The sequence below is a fragment of the Salvia splendens genome, chromosome 2 (assembly GCF_004379255.2).
Source record: "Salvia splendens isolate huo1 chromosome 2, SspV2, whole genome shotgun sequence".
Taxonomy (NCBI): Eukaryota; Viridiplantae; Streptophyta; class Magnoliopsida; order Lamiales; family Lamiaceae; genus Salvia; species Salvia splendens.
The window spans coordinates 34,664,741-34,683,844 of NC_056033.1; the positions used below are offsets into that span (position 1 = coordinate 34,664,741).

The following is a 19,104-nucleotide window of genomic DNA, read 5'->3' on the forward strand; positions in this document are numbered from 1 at the left end:
AGCTGAGTACAGATGGTAAGGAAAGGAGGCTGGTAAGCTGTAAGTGGTTGTTTAAAAGAAAGATTGAGACCACTGATAAGGATAGAGACAAGTTTGATCATTGCAAGAAGTTGATCAATGTTTGTGCAAGAACTGAGATGAGCCCTCAGGTGGAGAATTGTAATAATGGAGTGCTCATTTCAGTTGAAAGAAGAAGGCAGAAGTCGGTAAGCTCGGCTAGAAAGGAGTTCGGTAAGCTCGGCTAGAAAGGAGTTCGGTAAGCTCAGCTAGAAGGGAGCTCGGTAAGGAAGCTCGGTAAGGAAGCTCGGCTTTGAGCTGGAATGAGCCGAGAAGAGAGTTCGGTCTTGAGCCGAGAAGGGAGTTCGGTATTGAGCCGAGAAGGAAGAAGCAACCAGTTCGGTCTGAGCCGAGAAGGAAGAAGCAGTTAGTTAGCCGAGGTGTAGCGGTTATTCTTCTTGTTTTCTTGATTCTTGTTGTAGTTAGTTAGTAGCAGTTGCTACTTGTTTGTAGAGCTTTAAATAGCTCAAAACCGTGTATGTAGTTTAGAGAGTAGTTTAATCAATAAAGAGTTTTCCAGTTTCTCTCCAAGATTATCATCTTCAATACTCAAAGTGTGAGTGTGTGTGTTTCTGCATTGTGTGATCTCATACAACAGTGAGTGTGTGTGTGATCTTCTTGAGTGTGTGAAAGCCTTGTGTGCGTAAATCCCAACATAATGCTCGAGAAATTTTCTAAAGACTCAAGTTTTTTCTATAAATAACTCGTCTCATTTTTATTTTTTTTAAAAACTAAATTATAAAAAGTTAACAACACAATATAGGTTACGCTAAAAAAATGGAGTACATAATAGGGTACTATATTATAAATTAGCATAAATAATAAATATGGACCAAATAAATAAATATCTAGAAAGTATAGAATTGAATTGGCCAGCAAGGGGGCACGTGAACGCAGGCCCTCTCTAAAATGAAACGATGGATTCTTCGCCAAGAAAATAGCATGGCCAAATGGAGAGAGACATTCATGTATAACTAACATAAAATATATCACAGAACTAATATCCCAATATATTATACTGTGCAAAACACAAGACTTGAATTGGGCCACAAATTATGACGTAGGCTCGACCACTTGGCGGGCGCAATGGAGGTCGCCAACCTAGGCCATTGGTCTTATGGATCGCCCATCGACCCCGTCCAGGTAAGTATGTTTCTTAGCGATGTGGGAACACAAAATGTGGTATTTATTGCTGTGATGACTGAATATTTCTGTTGCATTATTTGCTGATCATCATCAAGCTAAAAATATAGTCCCTCACCAAAGCTTGTTTGAGAAGCAGCATATTGTAGAATTGGCTAATGATTAGTGAGTCATGTATTGAGACATGGATGATTCAAAATGTAGAGAGATATCATTGATGGAGTGGAGGCACTATCTTTATCCGACAAATAAAGAATCAGCCTTCGTATCTACGTCCAACATCACGCACTCACTCTTGCCTGACCTTGAAGAAAAGTGCTGAGGGAAATAAAGCTAATTAAGATTGCAAAACAACCCCAAACAGATTGTGTTGAAATTAACTGAAACTGATAATGGATACTCAACGAAAATAGAAATTACAACTAGGATGATGAACGAAAATGATAACAAGAGCTAGAGCATAGAAATGGAAATCCTTTCCATCTAGGCAACACGCATAGAAAACTCTGCTGCAAGTGAGGCAAATAATGCAGATTTGTGGCACTGTCGTCTTGGCCACATGAGCGAGAAAGGGATGAAAATAATGTGCTCAAGAGGTTTACTGCCTGGCCTGAAAACTGTTGAAGTTGGCCTGTGCGAGGATTGCGTGTTTGGGAAACAGAAAATGGTGAGTTTCTCAAGAGGAGGCAGAAAATTGAAGACACAGAAGTTGGAGATGGTCCACACGGATCTATGGGGACCAGCACCTGTGAAGTCCCTAGGAGGCTCTGAATATTATATGACTTTCATCGACGACTCTACTCGAAAGCTATGGGTTTATTTTCTGAAGAGTAAATCCGATGCGTTTGACGCTTTTAGGAAGTGGAAAGCCCTTGTTGAAACTGAAACCGGGCTGAAGGTGAAGTGTCTAAGATCCGATAATGGAGGAGAATATGAACTTGCAAAGTTCAAGGAGTTCTGCGCCGAGAATGGAATCCGCATGGGGAAAACTGTGAAAGGAACTGCATAGCAGAATGGAATCGCAGAGCGCATGAAGAGAATGTTGAACGAACGAGCAAGATGCATGAGATTGAAAAGTGGATTGCCAAAGAGTTTTTGGGCAGATGCAGTCAACACAACTGCATTCCTAATTAATAGAGGTCCATCAGTTCCCTTGGAGTTTCGGGTACCCGAGAAGGTTTGGACAGGAAAAGAGGTAAATCTATCTTTCCTACGCATCTTTGGTTGTGTTGCTTATGCTTATGTTAGTTCCGTTGAGAGAAGCAAGTTGGATGCTAAATCTATTAAGTGTACGTTCATTGGTTATGGAGGCGATGAGTTCGGATATAGACTCTGGGATGAGCAGAACCGTAAGGTTATTCACAGTAGAGATGTCATTTTCAATGAACAAGTATTGTACAAGGATAGATTGGAGGCGTCGAGTCCCAGTAGTTCTGAGCCATAAGTGGTCGAGCTAGACATCTCAAACTCGAGTGGGAGCAAAGAGAGTCAGAATGCTGAAGAGGTGTTTGAAGAAGAACCAAACACTCCACCACCGACTATTCCGCTGCCTAAATCGACTAGAGAGCAACGTGCACCTAATAGGTACTCGCCCTCTAATTTCTATTTGTTACTTACTGATGGTGGTGAGCCCGAGTGTTATGCAGAGGCAGGAGAAGGCCCTGATAAACGAAGGTGGAAAATTGCCATGGATGATGAGTTTGCATCTCTTCTCCTGAATGGCACATGGGAGCTTGTGGAACTTCCTAAAGGGAAAAAGGCATTGCATTGTAAGTGGGTCTATCGAATCAAATGTGAAGCTGATGGTAGCAAGCGCTACAAGGCTAGGCTGGTTGTCAAGGGATTTGAGTAACGATACGGTATTGATTATACAGATGTGTTCACTCCTGTTGTGAAACTAACTACTATTCGTTTAGTGTTGAGTATGGTAGTTGCAGAAAATCTATTGTTACATCAGATGGATGTAAAGATGGCATTCCTTCGTGGTGATTTGGAGGATGAGTTGTACATGACACAGCCTGAAGGATTCGTAGTAAAAGGAATGGAAAATCTTGTGTGCAAGTTGAAAAAGAGCTTGTATGGTTTAAAGCAAGCTCCAAAGCAGTGGTACAAGAAGTTTGATGGATTCATGATGGAGATTGGCTATAAAAGATGCTACGCTGACCATTGTTGTTACTACAAGAGGTTTGACAATGTGGTGAAGTGAATTAGACTTGGTTTTGAATTTTAAGTTTAGCATTTCAAATTTAGTATTTGCTGTTTATGTTATTCGAATAATCTGTAAAAGCAAGTCTTTGACTTGTTCTCTGCAGTATCTTTCCAGAGTCAAGTTAGTTGCTATTTTTTAGGAGTCTTTTTAGTGGCTAAGTTAGTGTGTTAGTGGAGTTACTGATGCAGTACGTGTTTAGTGGTTAGTTAGTTGTTTTTTCCTCTATTTAAGATCGATTGTATTCACAAATCAGATATTGAAGTTCTACATTCGATCATCTCTCTGTCTTCATCTTTTCTCATATTATTCTCTTTTATTCAAAGCAAATTACTGCTATAATTTCTGCTTCTTCAAGCAGATTTATTAGAGAGGAGAGTGAGATATTTCTGAGTTTGAAACAACAGACAAGAGCTATCTTATCATGTTATTATATGTTGATGATATGTCGATCGCAGGAGGTGATCAAAAGGAGATGGATAAGTTGAAAAGGCAATTGTCTGAACGATTCTCCATGAAAGATCTTGGAGAGGCTAATCAAATTTTGGGCATGAGAATCGAGCGTGACAAGGCGGCAGGAAAATTGTATCTTTCGCAAGCTGCTTACATTGGTAAGGTTTTGGAAAGATTCAACATGGATAATTCGAAGCCAGTAAGTGTGCTTTTAGGCAGTCACTTTAAGCTGTCAAAGAAGGAGTCGCCGAGTACAAAAGAAGAACGTGCTGAAATGAAGAAAATTCCTTATGCTTCAGCAATTGGCAGTATTATGTATGCAATGGTGTGTATGAGGCCTGATATTGCACAAGTAGTGGGAGTAGTGAGCCGGTTCATGGGTGATCCGGGCAAGCAACATTGGGAAGCAGTTAAATGGATCCTTCGATACTTGAGAGGTACTACAGAAAGTGTCTTATGTTTCAATGGCAAGAATGTCGAGCTGGCAGGTTATGTGAATGCAGACTTGGCGTCCAATGATCTTGATGGGAGAAGAAGCACAACCGGGTATGTATTTACTTATGGTGGTACTGCTATTTCATGGACTTCTAAGTTGCAGAAGACCGTTGCTTTGTCTACTACGGAGGCTGAATATGTAGTTGCGACAGAGGCAAGCAAGGAGATGGTGTGGTTGCAGAGTTTCTTAGATGAACTTGGGAAGGAGAACAAGAGTAGCATACTCTACAGTGATAGTCAGAGTGCTATTTTCTTGGCGAAGAATTCAGCGTTTCATTCTAGGACAAAGCATGTGGAGTTGAAGTATCATTACATCCGACACCTAGTGGAGATGAAAATCATGCAACTTGTGAAGATACTTGGAAGTGAGAATCCTGCAGACATATTTACTAAGGTGGTGACCTTAGAGAAATTGAAGCTATGCATAGCTTCAATTGGCCTTGGAACTTGAAGAGAAGGTTAGGCGATGCTAAGCGGATGAAGGGATGAGATCACGAGGAAATGGTTGTTTAGGAGTTGTTAGTCTCCAAGTGGGAGATTGTTAATTATGGAGCATAATTTATCTCCTACCATGTTTAGGATTTGTTTCCTTGAAGTATTTTTTCCTTGTGATATATGTTTCCTAGTGTGACTAGAATTAGGGCTCTCTAGTTGCTTATAAATAGAGGTGCTCCCTCATTGTTAAATTATGCTTATTCTGAAATTATATAGTGAAATCTCTGGCTTGGCATCGCCCCCAGACGTAGATACACATTGTATCGAACTGGGTAAACAATTTATTGTGTTCATTATCTTTCATATTCGTGATTGCCTGTGTTTATTTCCCAACATGAATGACATTGCAGTTGCAGTTATAGTAATAATAATTCTCTGCTTCAATGAAGAATGCTGATGGTCACAGACAGGTGGTGGAGATGAATACTGAAAATCGGGGCTCGTGATCAAGATTATGATTATGCACTGATGAGATCGAGGCCTTGAAGATGTTGCAAGGATCGAAGAGGTTATTGATGAAAGGTCAAAGCACTTTGCCAGGACGAGTTTGTGGATGAGAGGAAGATGAAGTGTCATGAAAGAAGTGGAAGAGGATGATTGAAGATGAAGAGAAAAACCATGTTTATTATTTATGTACTAGTAGTAATTTTTTTAGTGTTGAAGATGAAGATGTGGAAGTGGACGTAAACGTGAGCTCTAAAAAATACTCCTAATTCATTTTCCTCAAACTAATGAAACATATTATGAAAACCATTCTTCAATATAAGCTGCAGAGCAACAATGTACTGAAAAAATGCACAACAAGAAAATAAGACCAAACGAGCGAGTCACATCATTAATTCATTTGTTCCTGTGGTATTATGTGAAAATATACAGTTTTTATAATCAATAGGAGTATGAGAACATGGATATACTTAATAGAAGGTTTAACTTAATGCCAAAATTATAAGTTAGAAAAGGCAAAAAAAAAAATCACACCTATTATTCATATCATTGAATTCAAGGCGAAACAATCTTTACATTAGGATAGGCAGGGGCTGCGCGAATGCAGGCCACCTCTGACACAAATTATGACATAGGCTCGACAACTTGGGCCGACCTTAGACAGGCGCCATCCTGAGTGCAATGGAAGTCGCCAATCTAGGCCATGGGCCTTATGGATCGCCCATCGACCCCGTCCAGGTAAGTATGTTTCTTCTTTTTCTTTCCTCAATTTATTTAACCTCTCTTCTCATACTCCATCCCATGACCTTCCGATGTGGTATATCTAGTTTCTTGTTTCATGTTTTTCCTTCACAAAAACTGAGTTGAGAACTCATTAATTGATTACTACTATGGTATAGTAGTACTAACTAGTTTTTATAGAGGGGAATGAATAAGAGGAAGTGATGGAACTCATTTCAGCTATTAGTTGTTGACGGAATGAAGGAGTAGAGAAAGTAACTTTTTTTTTCTAAAATGAATCTGTTGCCATAAAATGGAATAAGTGAAACCGTCAAAATAATTAGATTGGCTATCTAACACATAACATAACAGATTAATAAAAATTAGACTCGAATTGTTGGGGTTTTATTATTATAAACAAAACACCCTCCAAAAAATGGCATATGCTGCTTGAATTGCGACGACCACACGGTATTCTTTAGTAAAAGGCGAAAGAATAGTTCGCTATGTGGTCGACGCGCAGCTGCGTGAATTTGGGGAAGGAGCAATTATAGATATTTATTAAGAGTGGGCGTGGAGCGTTGTTTCGTGTCTTAGCGATGTGGGAAGACAAAATGTGGTATTTGTTGGTGTGATGAGTGAATATTTCACTTGTACTATTATGGAGTACCAAAGCGCAGCGACCAGATTTCAAACAATCTCCTTCCATTACTACAGGCACAGCTACTCGAAATTTTAGATGCTCGTGTATTGAGGCATGGATGTTTCAAAATGTAGAGAGAGATAGATATCATATGGATGAATTCATTGATGAAGAAAGGTGATTGGTTAGTTGAATTGTGTAATGATAGAGAAATTAATGGGTTTACACAAATATTCGAGTCACTTTCGTGTGAAATCAAATACTACTAATTTCCATTTTGATTGTGAGTTTATTAATTATTAAAAGAAATCACGGTTGTCTGTCTCTCTTCTTTCCTAGGTAAAGCTTCTTTGTTTGCCAAAAAGAACTTTTATTTCAATTTCAAGAATGAAGAAAGGGCTAGCAAATTGGGTGAGATCAATTGGTTTTTTGAAAGATTAGATAGTTGGGATCCAGCTAAGCAGCCATTTCAGTTAAATAGGAGGAGTGTATCTTATTTTGTGAGGTTGATATTGAGTTATTTATTGATATGCACATTTCGTATAACCCCTAAAGTAGAATGCAAAAATACGTATGGATTTTATCTTCTCCGTATATGTTTTGTTATTGTTTATGAGACCTTTATTCGTTGGTTACTCCCTGTTTGTTAGTGCATATTTAGTACTGGTATTTAGTTGACCTTAAAGGAAATTATGGAATCAAGAAACATTTGACTCTTGGTAATAATTCAGTTGAGTTGAGCAATTTTGATCAATTTCCCCGAAGTGGCGAAGTGTTAGCTCATTTTGTACTCATTGCGTGTCACACTTAAAAAAGGGCACATATATAATGTTGGTTGGCCTAGAAAGAAAAACAAGTGAGTATGGATGAGATGAAGAAAGTAAAACAAAATACTCCACCCCGTATCGGAATAAAAAAATACAAACGACGTTTTTATGGTTAAAAAACGAACACAGCCTATATCTCTGGGTCTCTAATACGAAACACACTTCACTTGAGATTTCATTTTAATGGGCTTTTTCATTTATACTGTGGTAGGCTTCTCTATAAACCAATTACTACTTGGACGTGAATATAAACATAATTTTAAGAGATTTTATTTTATATATAAAATGGAGAGAAAATATAATTTTATATTAACGTGTGACAAAAAAAATTTCAAAAATGAAAATGAAAAATTTCGTAGGCAGTGACTTTCTAATTCCGGTTTTTCTTTAAGTCGAGTCCAACAGGATGTCGTTTGTGCCTGCTTTGATTCGGCAGAAAAGGTTGGCCATTCTTGGACAATGCTCCTTCCTTCCAAACCAATTCCATATCACGCGCAGAATCCCACGCTTCCTTCTGGAATCCGGACGCCCACCAGCTGCTCGACGAATTGCCCCAACGCGACGTAAAATCAGTGACAGCTTTGATATGCCAATTTGCGAAACAAAATCGACATGCAGAGGCCATTGCTTGCTTTACAAGAATGCACCTTTTCGACATCAAACCCAACGAGTACACTCTCGCTACTGTCATTCACTCCTCCGCTGCCCTCAAAGACCTCCGCCTCGGCAAACAGATTCAATCCTACGCTGTGAAAGCCGGATTATGCTCCAACGTTTTCCCAGGCAGCGCCATTTTGGATCTCTACGTCAAGTTGGGCAGTTTTGACGCCATTCTGAGAGCTTTCGAGGATATCAATCACCCAAACGTGTTCTCCTACGCCTCGTTGATCCGTGGCTACACGAAGGAAGGAAGATTAGATGAAGCCGGGGATGTTTTCCGGAATGTGGTTTGTTGGAACACCATGATCAGCGGGTGCAGCCAATCGGGGAGGAATGAGGAAGCTGTGAATCTGCTCAATGAGATGTTCAGAGAGGGCGTTACGCCTATTCAGTCTTCGTACCATTGTGCCATCATCGCGGCTGCCAATATCGGGTCGCTAGGATTAGGAAGGAGTATCCATGCCTCTGCCGTGAAGCACTTGGGCCAGCTTGGCTTGTTTTTTGCCAATTCTTTGATAAGTCTGTATGCAAAATGTGGGGAAATGGAGGATAGTCTGCTGGCCTTCAGGAAAACGCGCGAGAGGAATGTGGTGTCATGGAATGCACTCATCTGTGGCTACGCGCAGAATGGGGAAGGGAAAGCTGCGGTGGATGTGTACGACAGGATGAAGCTCATGGGCTTAGAGCCTAACAGTGTGACCCTTCGTGGCTTGCTGCTGGCGTGTAATCATGCCGGCCTTGTAGATGAGGGTTGTGAGTATTTTTACCAAGCGAGGCGTGATAATCCGAGGCTTATGAGGGCGGAGCACTATGCCTGCTTGATGGATTTGCTGTCGCGAGGTGGGAGGTTTGAGGAAGCAGAGAGGTTTCTTGGTGAGTTGCCCTTTGAACCCGGGATTGGGTTCTGGAAGGCGTTGCTTGGGGGGTGCAGAGTGCATTCGAACTGGGAGTTGGGGGAGGTTGCAGCGAGGTGAATCTTGGAGTTGGAGCCGGGAGATGTGTCATCGTATGTGATGCTGTCGAATGTGCACTGTGCTGCGGGGAGGTTGGAGGAAGTGTCGGAGATAAGGCGGAGGATGCGAGAGAAAGGGTTGAGTAGGATTGCTGGGAGTAGTTGGATTGAGGTAAGAAGTGAGGTTCATGTGTTTGTTACATCAGATAAAAGGCATAGGGAAAAGGCTGAGATTTATGAGGCATTGAGATTGTTGATTCATCATGTAATGGAGAACCAGGATACCCTCGTCTTAACACGATTTTAAATTTGTTTTTCTAGTTTATGCGGTTGGACTTGGATTGCAGTTTTTTTGTTGCTTCAGTTCTAACAGTTAAGATCATTCATCAAACTACACATGAAACAAATTCTGAGTTATAGAATATATCTACAAGTGTGGATGCTTAATCTTCCAACTGAGTTATAGAATATATCTACAAGTGTGGATGCTTAATCTCCCAACCGCAATGATGCAGAAGTGGTCGCCAGCCAAAGTACAAAGACCTACAGATTCTCTGGCAAGAGGATTTTTAAACAGGAGGCTAAAGCTGTAAAACATAAGACTTAAATTGGGCAGGGGCCGCGCGAACGCAGGCCCCCTCTGACACAAATTATGACGTAGGCTCGACCACTTGGGCCGACCTTAGACAGGCGCCCCTCCTGAGTGCAATGGAAGTCGCCAATCTAGGCCATGGGCCTTATGGATCGCCCATCGACCCCGTCCAGGTAAGTATGTTCATTCTTTTTCTTTCCTCAATTTATGTAACCTCTCTTCTCATACTCCATCCCATGACCTTCCGATGTGGTATAGCTAGTTTCTTGTTTCTCCTTCACAAAAACTGAGTTGAGAACTCATTAATTGATTACTACTATGATATAGTAGTAGTACTAACTAGTTTCGTTTCAGCGATTAGTTGTTGATGGAATGAAGGAGTAGAGAAAATAACTTTTTTTCTGAAATGAATCTGTTGCCATAAAATGGAATAATTGAAACAGTCAAAATAATTAGATTGACTATCTAACACAGTCACAGTAATACATAACATAGTAGATTAATAAAAAATTAGACTCGAATTGTTGGGGTTTTATTATTATACACAAAACACCCTCCAAAAAATGGCGTATGCTGCTTGAATTGCGACGAGCACACGGTATTCTTTAGTAAAAGGCGAAAGAATAGTTCGCTATGTTGCAACCTTTCTCTTTTCACATCATCTTTTCATGTTCATAATGCCTCTGTTAATCTCTCTAATGGTGCTACAGCCTCAATATCACACATAGGGATAGTTTGTTTAACTCCATCTATTACCTTACACTCTGTTCTATATGTTCCCTCTTTTAGCTTCAACCTCATCTCTGTCAGTTCCTTGACAAGTTCTCTTTCATGCACCATCATATTCACTCCTGACTCTCTTGTCATTCAGGAAGCTTCTCAGGCAACTCTGATTGGGAGGGGTAATAGTATGGGAAACCTATACACACTTGATGTAAAATCAGAACCTGAACTCTGCAGAGGTTCTCCAGCTGCAATCAACAACTCCATTTCTGTCCCTTTATCTTCTCCTAGTGCAAATTCTGTTGTCAATATTGATGTTTGGCACAAGAGATTAGGACATTTGTCTTTCAACAAATTGAAATGTATGTCAGACACTCTTTCTTTCAGCAATAAAACACATTCTTTGTGTGAAATTTGTCCTCTAGCAAAACATCAACTTTACCTTTCAATAAATCCATTTCCGTACTTAACCAATTTTTCAACACCATTCATACACAATTCTCCAGAAAAATCAAAGCCATCGGATCTGATAATGCACCAGAATTCAACCTATCCTCTTTATACACTTCCTTTGGCACAATTGTGCAACATTCCTGTGTTGAAACCCCACAACAAAATGCCCGGGTTGAGAGAAAACATAAACACCTTCTCAATGTTGCTAGAAGTCTTCTTTTTCAATCACATTTACCTATCCAATATTGCTAGAAGTCTTCTTTTTCAATCACATTTACATATCCAATATTGGGGGGATTGTATCCTAAATGCTTCATACCTGATAAATAGAACCCCATCCTCTGTCCTTCCTAAAAATATCACACCTTTTCAAGCCCTTTTTCAAAAACCACCATCATATACTCATTTGAGAGTGATTGGGTGCTTATGCTATGCCTCTACTCTAAATAGAGGAAGAGATAAATTCTCACCCCAGAGCCACAAAATGAGTGCTACTGGGATATCCTGCTGATTATAGAGGATACAAGTTGCTTGAGATTGATTCCATGCAAGAAATTGTCACTCGACATGTCATCTTCCATGAAAATGCTTTCCCTCTGTGTCATCTTTCAAGATCAGTTTTTCCTGATATTTTTTTAGATAATTCCCAAACACCAGACACCCAAACTCATCTCAGCCCCATACCATCCTCACCCCCAACATCAAATAATGAACATAATCAATCTGCCTCCTCGACTACAAGAGCAGGCAGACTCACCAAAAAGCCGCTCACTTAACAGACTACTTATGCAACTCCATCTCTTCTTCATCTCCTTATCCCGTCTCAGCTCACTTCTCTCTATCTAAACAATCTCCTGAATATCTAAAACACATCATCCTCATGTCTGCCATATATGAGCCATTCATATATAAACAAGCCTCTAAAATAAAGGAATGACAATTGGCAATGCAAGATGAGCTCTCTGCATTTATCAGAAAGAACTGACACTTGGTATATTACTGACAAGTGGGTATACAAAGTGAAGTACAATGCTGATTCTACTGTTGAGAGATATAAAGCTAGATTAGTAGCCAAGGGATTCACAACTTGAAGGTGTCGATTTCTTGGACACTTTTTCTCTAGTTGCAAAACTCACAACTGTTAAAATGATGCTGGCTCTAGCTGCTATCAAGGGATGGTCTCTGACTCATTTGGACATCAACAATGCTTTCCTCTATGGTGATCTAGAAGAAGACATTTATATGACATTACCACCGGGGCTTGAAGTGGACTGGATGGCTGTCGAGGGGGCTACACCAGATTCAACTTTAGTTTGCAAATTGAAGAAATCCTTGTATGGTCTAAAACAAGCTTCAAGACAATGATACTTGAAACTGTCAGAAATTCTTAAGGATTTTGGGCTACAACAGTCAGCGTCCGATCATTCTTTCTTCTATAAATCAGATGGAGCAGCTGGATTCTTTGGCATAGTGGTATATGTTGATGATATTTTGGTTGCCACCACTGATCCAGAAATGACTAATAGCTTCAAGGATTTCCTCACACACCACTTCAAGTTCAAGGATCTTGGAGTCCCAAAATATTTCCTTGGACTTGAGATAGCAAGAAATAAGAAAGGAATCCAAGTTTGTCAAAGGAAATACACCATGATAGCAAGAAATAAGAAAGGAATCCAAGTTTGTCAAAGGAAATACACCATGGGTCTTCTTAAAGATACAGGCTTCTTGGGATGTAAACCATCTTCTGTTCCCTTGGATCCAGTTAAGAAGTTGCAGCTGGATTCAGGTTCACTTTTAGAAAATGCTTCTAAATATAGAAGACTCATTGGAAGACTCTTGTATATGTGCATAACTCGCCAAATATCACCTTTGTTGTACACAAGTTGAGTCAATATGTGTCGAAACCTTGCATTGAACACTGGCAAGCAGTTGAAAGAGTTCTGAAATATCTCAAGGGAACTCCAGGTCATGGATTATTTTACTCCAGCAACGGCAAACCTACTCTGAGCATATTTTCGGATGCATATTAGAAATTGTAATAATGGAGTGCTCATTTCAGTTGGAAGAAGAAGGCAGAGTTCGGTAAGCTCGGCTTACCGAGCTGGAACTAGCCTGGAACTAGCCGAGAAGAAGAAGGCAGAAGAAGGAAGCTCGGCTTTGAGCTGGAACTAGCCGAGAAGGAAAAGTTCGGTTGTGAGCCGAGAAGGAAGAGTTCGGTTGTGAGCCGAGAAGGAGTTCGGTCTTGAGCCGAGGAAGGAGTTCGGTCTTGAGCCGAGGAAGGAGTTCGGTCTTGAACCGAGAAGGAAGAAGCAACCTAGCCGAACTAGCCGTTGGAGCAGCAGTTAGTTAGCTGAGATGTAGCGGTTATTCTTCTTGCTTTCTTGATTCTTCTTGTAGTTAGTTAGTAGCAGTTGCTACTTGATTGTAGAGCTTTAAATAGCTCACCGTGTATGTAGTTTAGAGTAGAGTTTAATCAATAAAGAGTTTTCCAGTTTCTCTCCAAGATTATCATCTTCAATACTCAAAGTGTGAGTGTGTGTGTTTCTGCATTGTGTGATCTCATACAACAGTGAGTGTGTGTGTGATCTTCTTGAGTGTGTGAAATCCTTGTGTGCGTAAATCCCAACAAGTGGCGCCGTCTGTGGGAAGGGATATTGAAGCTGATTTGCAAAGGATCAAACGGTTTCAGAGATGGCAGCAAGGCTTGATGCAGAAAAGTTCACAGGCAAGAATGATTATAGCCTGTGGAAGATGAAGATGAAGGCGGTTTTGATTCAACAAGGCTTGGCCGCAGTTCTTGCAAAACCAGAGGAGAAAGGAAAGGCTCCAGTGCTTGATGATAAAGCTCAGGCAAAGATGGAGGAGATGCAGCTCAAGGCACATTCTGCAGTGATTCTGTGCCTTGGAGATAAGGTCTTGAGGGAAGTTCAAGAAGCCAAGACTGCGGTGGAGATCTTGGACAAGTTAGATGAAGTTTACTTGGCCAAATCCTTGGCTAACCGACTGTATCTCAAGAAGAGGCTGTATGCCTATAGTTTTTCTGGAGATAGGTCCATCATTGAGCAGCTAGAGGAGTTCAACAAGATCATTGATGACCTGGGATCTGTTGATGTCAAGATTTCAGATGAGGATAAGGCCATTCTCACATTGAATGCCTTGCCTAGCTCGTATGACCAGCTAAGTGATGCAATTATCTATGGAAGAGATAAACCTATCACCTATGCAGAAGTCTATTCAGCCTTGATGGCCAAAGAACTCCAGAAGACAGCCAACAGAGGCTCTGCAAGCTCCAATGTTCAAGCTGCAGAGGCCTTGAATGTGAAGAAGTTCAAGAAGCAGAACTTCAAGAAGAAGTTTGAGGGCTCTAAACCCTCAAGTTCTGATGCTCAGAAGGAAACCAGAGCTTGCTATTGGTGCAAGAAACCTGGACATTTGAAGAAAGATTGTCATGCATGGAAGAGAAAGATGGCCTCTGAGGGACACAACCAATCTGATTGTGTGGAGAGTGCTGATCCCCCGGCTCAACTTATGAATATTAGTGACAGTGGGGTCAGTCACAGGTGGATAATGGACTCGGGGTGCAGCTTCCATATGTGCCCCAATAGAAGCTGGTTTCATGATCTTCAAGAAGCATCGGGTACGGTTGTTCTTGGAAACAATCATATTTGTCAGATCAGAGGAATAGGGAAGGTAAAGCTAAGCCTACAAGATGGCTCTATAAAGATCCTAACTGGGGTGAGGTATATTCCAGAAGTGAAGAGGAATCTCATCTCATTGGGAATGCTGGAGCAGAAAGGGTTCACCATATTGATGAGTCAAGGAAAATTGTTTGTTAAATCTGGAGATGCAGTGATGATGGAGGCTGACATAGAGCATATTCTCTATTATCTGAAGGCTAAGGCTGTTGATGGAGAAAGCAATGCAGTGTCAGATGATTCCATAATGCTATGGCACAAGAGATTGGGCCACCCAGCTGAAGGAAGCTTGAAAGAACTCATCAAGAAGGGTCTGATCTCTGGAGATTTCAACAAGATGAACCCCTGTGAGCAGTGTATACTTGGAAAGGCTAAGAAGGCACCCTATCCTACAGGTATTCACTCTTCTACAGCCCCTTTAGACTACATACATAGTGATCTTTGGGGGCCTTCACCGGTGTGTTCAATTGGTGGAGGAAAGTATTATCTAGCTATCATTGATGACTATACAAGGAAGTTGTGGGTATATATTCTTAAAGAAAAATCTGAAACACTCACAAAGTTCAAGATATGGTGTAAGGAGGTTGAGCTAGAGAAGGGTAGAAGTGTTAAATGCTTAAGGACAGACAATGGCCTAGAGTTCTTGTCTGCTGAGTTTGATCTGTTTTGTAAAGAGAAGGGTATGAAGAGGCACCGGACTGTTCCTGGTAATCCTCAGCAAAATGGTGTTGTGGAGAGGATGAATAGGACAATCCTAGAGAGGGTGAGGTGCCTACTTCTTGGTTCTGGTTTGAGCAGCAGATTCTGGGGTGAGGCTGTGTATACAGCAGCCTATCTCATCAATAAATGCCCATCTACTGCCCTGAAATCTGAAACTCCTGATTACATGTGGAATGGAGCTCATAGTGACTACTCAAAGTACAAGGTGTTTGGGTGTGTGGCCTATGCTCATGCTAGGCAAAGCAAGCTTGAAGCTAGGGCTCTGAAATGTATTATGTTGGGGTATCAGAGGGGTGTTAAGGGGTATAGGCTCTGGTGTATTGAGCCCGGTAAGCAGAAGGTCTTGGTGAGTAGGGATGTGGTGTTCTTGGAGGATCAGATGCCATACCTGAAAGATAAGCTGGACTCCAGTGAAGATGAGGGTGATTTCTTCAAGGTGGAGCCTGTGGGGGTTGGCCTAGGAGCAGGTGGAGTTATTGACTCAGGGAGTGAGTCTGATTCAGATAAAGAAGAGGCTCCAACTCAGGGCAACCAGGCTGGTGAGTCTATATCAGACTCTATCAGAGACTATCAGCTTGCAAGGGACAGAGTTAGAAGAGAAACAAGGCCACCAACAAAGTTCTCTGATGTTGTGTATTATGCTCTGTGTGCAGCTGAAAGTATTGATGGCGCAGATCCACTCACATATAAAGAAGCTATGCAGAGTAAAGATAGAGAAAGATGGATTGAAGCCATGAATGAGGAAATAGAGTCTTTACTCAAGAACAAAACATGGATTTTGGTGGACAAATCCAAGCTGAGTACAGATGGTAAGGAAAGGAGGCTGGTAAGCTGTAAGTGGTTGTTTAAAAGAAAGATTGAGACCACTGATAAGGATAGAGTCAGGTTCAAGGCAAGGCTGGTGGCTAGAGGCTTTACACAGCAGGAGGGAATCGATTTCAATGAAGTGTTTGCACCTGTTGTGAAGCACACTTCAATTAGGATCCTATTGGCTGTGGTGAATCAGCTTGACTGGGAGCTGCAACAGCTTGATGTGAAGACAGCCTTCCTAAATGGAGATCTAGAGGAAACTATCTTCATGGAACAGCCAGAGGGCTATGTGAAGATTGGAGAAGAAGGCAAGGTGTGCCTGTTACAGAAAAGTCTTTATGGACTTAAGCAAAGTCCTAGACAGTGGAATAAGAAGTTTGATGCACAGATGAAGAAGATTGGCTTCTCCAAGTCAGAATATGATGATTGCATTTACATCAAGAAGGCAGGCAAGACTCCCATTGCCTACCTATTACTCTATGTGGATGATATGCTACTTGCAGGGCCTTCTATGACAGAAATTCAGAAAGTTAAACAAGATCTGAAGTCAAGCTTTGAAATGAAGGATCTAGGAGAGTCAAGGAAGATCCTAGGCATACATATTCAGAGAGATAGAGGCTGCAAGAAGCTGTGGATGCTGCAAACTGACTATATTGAGAAAGTTTTGCAGAGATTCAAAATGGAAAATGCAAAAGCTGCATCAACTCCTCTGTCCCAGAGTTTTAAGCTTTCAAAGGAGCAGACCCCTAAAACTAAGCAAGAGGCTGATGAGATGGAGGCTATCCCTTATGCTAGTGTGGTTGGAAGTGTTATGTACACTATGATCTGTACCAGACCCCACATGCTATCTCAGTGACTAGCAGATACATGGCTGACCCGGGGAAGGAGCATTGGAATGCTCTTAAGTGGATATTGAGGTACATGAAGTCAACTAAGGACTGGGGGATTGTCTTCAATGGCTGGGAAGGTGAATCTGAGGAGGTTGTGCAGGGCTATTGTGATGCAGACTATGCTGCAAACCTGGACAACAGAAAGTCCCAAACAGGTTATCTTTTCACCATGTTTGGAACTGTAATCAGCTGGAAATCAGGTCTGCAAAGTGTTGTTGCTCTCTCAACAACAGAATCAGAGTATATAGCTCTCACTGCAGCTGTACAGGAGAGTTTTTGGATTCAGGGAGTGATTTCTGACTTTGGTTTTGACCAAAAGACAATGGTGATTCATTGTGACAGCAGCTCAGCTATGTGCTTGGCTAAACATCCGGGTTTTCATGAAAGGAGCAAGCACATAGACATAAAGTTGCATTTCATTAGAGATGAGATTGAAAAGGGGAGAGTGAAGGTGATTAAGATTAACACCTTGCACAATCCGGCTGACATGCTAACAAAGTCTCTAGGTAGAGACAAGTTTGATCATTGCAAGAAGTTGATCAATGTTTGTGCAAGAACTGAGATGAGCCCTCAGGTGGAGAATTGTAATAATGGAGTGCTCATTTCAGTTGGAAGAAGAAGGCAGAGTTCGGTAAGCTCGGCTTACCGAGCTGGAACTAGCCTGGAACTAGCCGAGAAGAAGAAGGCAGAAGAAGGAAGCTCGGCTTTGAGCTGGAACTAGCCGAGAAGGAAAAGTTCGGTTGTGAGCCGAGAAGGAAGAGTTCGGTTGTGAGCCGAGAAGGAGTTCGGTCTTGAGCCGAGGAAGGAGTTCGGTCTTGAGCCGAGGAAGGAGTTCGGTCTTGAACCGAGAAGGAAGAAGCAACCTAGCCGAACTAGCCGTTGGAGCAGCAGTTAGTTAGCTGAGATGTAGCGGTTATTCTTCTTGCTTTCTTGATTCTTCTTGTAGTTAGTTAGTAGCAGTTGCTACTTGATTGTAGAGCTTTAAATAGCTCACCGTGTATGTAGTTTAGAGTAGAGTTTAATCAATAAAGAGTTTTCCAGTTTCTCTCCAAGATTATCATCTTCAATACTCAAAGTGTGAGTGTGTGTGTTTCTGCATTGTGTGATCTCATACAACAGTGAGTGTGTGTGTGATCTTCTTGAGTGTGTGAAATCCTTGTGTGCGTAAATCCCAACAGAAATAATTGGCAACTGGCTGATATCTTTACCTAACCCTTGGGTGAAGCAACTTTTACTTCTATCTTGAGCAAGATGAACTTTAGCACTATATATAGTCCATCTTGACGGGGCATGTTGAAGATAGTGAGCGTGATGCACATTTCATGCATGGATGATTGAGGGATGGTGATACACGTTGGAAAGCAAGGTTGAGCTGGAGCCACGTCACTCACACGTAGACTCCCAGTCATCATAAGTGTGAACGGGTGACAAGTTAGTTAAGAGTTAGTTAGCTAGATATTTTGGTGGTGATCTTCACCTAGCTAGTATAAATAGTATGAGCTTTTTTATTGTAACATCATTATCTTGTATTCTCTCTTTTGATATCAATAAAAAGATCTTTCCTTCTTCTCCTATTAATGGAGTTCTGATTATCATTTTCTACACTCCTTTCCAAATTCTCTGATTTCTAACACTTACGACGGCTGACTTTCCATTATAACTTTGAATTGATTGTCTAGTATTGTCGTGCATCTTTTTAGCTTCGATCTCTTTAATTTTATGAAGATTTCTTTTGCTTGAGAGTTTTGTGTTATTATATACACCCAAATTGCCATTTTCTTGTATAAAGAAATTCAGCTGAGTGAATGACATTGCAGTTGCAGTTATAGTAATAATAATTCTCTGCTTCAATGAAGAATCCTGATGGTCACAGACAGGTGGTGGAGATGAATACTGAAAATCGGGGCTCGTGATCAAGATTATGATTATGCACTGATGAGATCGAGGCCTTGAAGATGTTGCAAGGATCGAAGAGGTTATTGATGAGAGGTCAAAGCACTTTGCCAGGACGAGTTTGTGGATGAGAGGAAGATGAAGTGTCATGAAAGAAGTGGAAGAGGATGATTGAAGATGAAGAGAAAAACCATGTTTTTTATTTATGTACTAGTAGTAATTTTTGTAGTGTT

At 41.1% G+C, this 19,104-nt stretch overlaps 3 non-coding genes and 3 pseudogenes across 3 annotated transcripts; 1 reads left to right on the plus strand and 5 right to left on the minus strand.

Annotated features, from left to right (window-relative positions):
- Positions 1-1,068: 1,068 nt before the first annotated feature.
- LOC121793262 lies at positions 1,069-1,208 on the minus strand (annotated as a pseudogene).
- Positions 1,209-5,879: 4,671 nt separating this feature from the next.
- Positions 5,880-6,039, minus strand: LOC121793238. Its single transcript, XR_006049072.1, has one exon. It is a non-coding gene; the product is annotated as a U1 spliceosomal RNA (small nuclear RNA).
- On the plus strand, positions 5,997-9,793 carry LOC121778969 (annotated as a pseudogene).
- Positions 6,421-6,538, minus strand: LOC121793267. Its single transcript, XR_006049089.1, has one exon. It is a non-coding gene; the product is annotated as a U5 spliceosomal RNA (small nuclear RNA).
- Positions 9,708-9,868, minus strand: LOC121793259. Its single transcript, XR_006049084.1, has one exon. It is a non-coding gene; the product is annotated as a U1 spliceosomal RNA (small nuclear RNA).
- Positions 9,869-10,221: 353 nt separating this feature from the next.
- On the minus strand, positions 10,222-10,334 carry LOC121793167 (annotated as a pseudogene).
- Between the last annotated feature and the right edge of the window lie 8,770 nt (positions 10,335-19,104).